This window comes from Diachasma alloeum, unplaced genomic scaffold, assembly GCF_001412515.2.
Source record: "Diachasma alloeum isolate Michigan unplaced genomic scaffold, Dall2.0 Dall_scaffold_01043, whole genome shotgun sequence".
In the NCBI taxonomy this organism is placed as follows: domain Eukaryota; kingdom Metazoa; phylum Arthropoda; class Insecta; order Hymenoptera; family Braconidae; genus Diachasma; species Diachasma alloeum.
The window spans coordinates 19,613-19,893 of NW_021681155.1; positions in this window are offsets into that span (position 1 = coordinate 19,613).

The following is a 281-nucleotide window of genomic DNA, read 5'->3' on the forward strand; positions in this document are numbered from 1 at the left end:
AGTGACCATAAAAAATTGTCTCCAATCGACAATATCTCCCGATGGAATGGAACGATGTGAATGAATCAATTGATACTTAAGTATCAATTTGAATCTTTAAAAAATTAATCGAGAGTGAAAAAAAATCAGGGAATTTAACTCTGCCATTGTCTGGAGTTTTTGACGAGTGAAGTTTATTCACTGTACTCTGACATTTCTCTATTGTCTGTATTTACCGAGAAAAAAAAACGTTGTTCCTAGGAATCGATGTGTCTTTTTTAGGCAGCTGCATTTCTGAAATG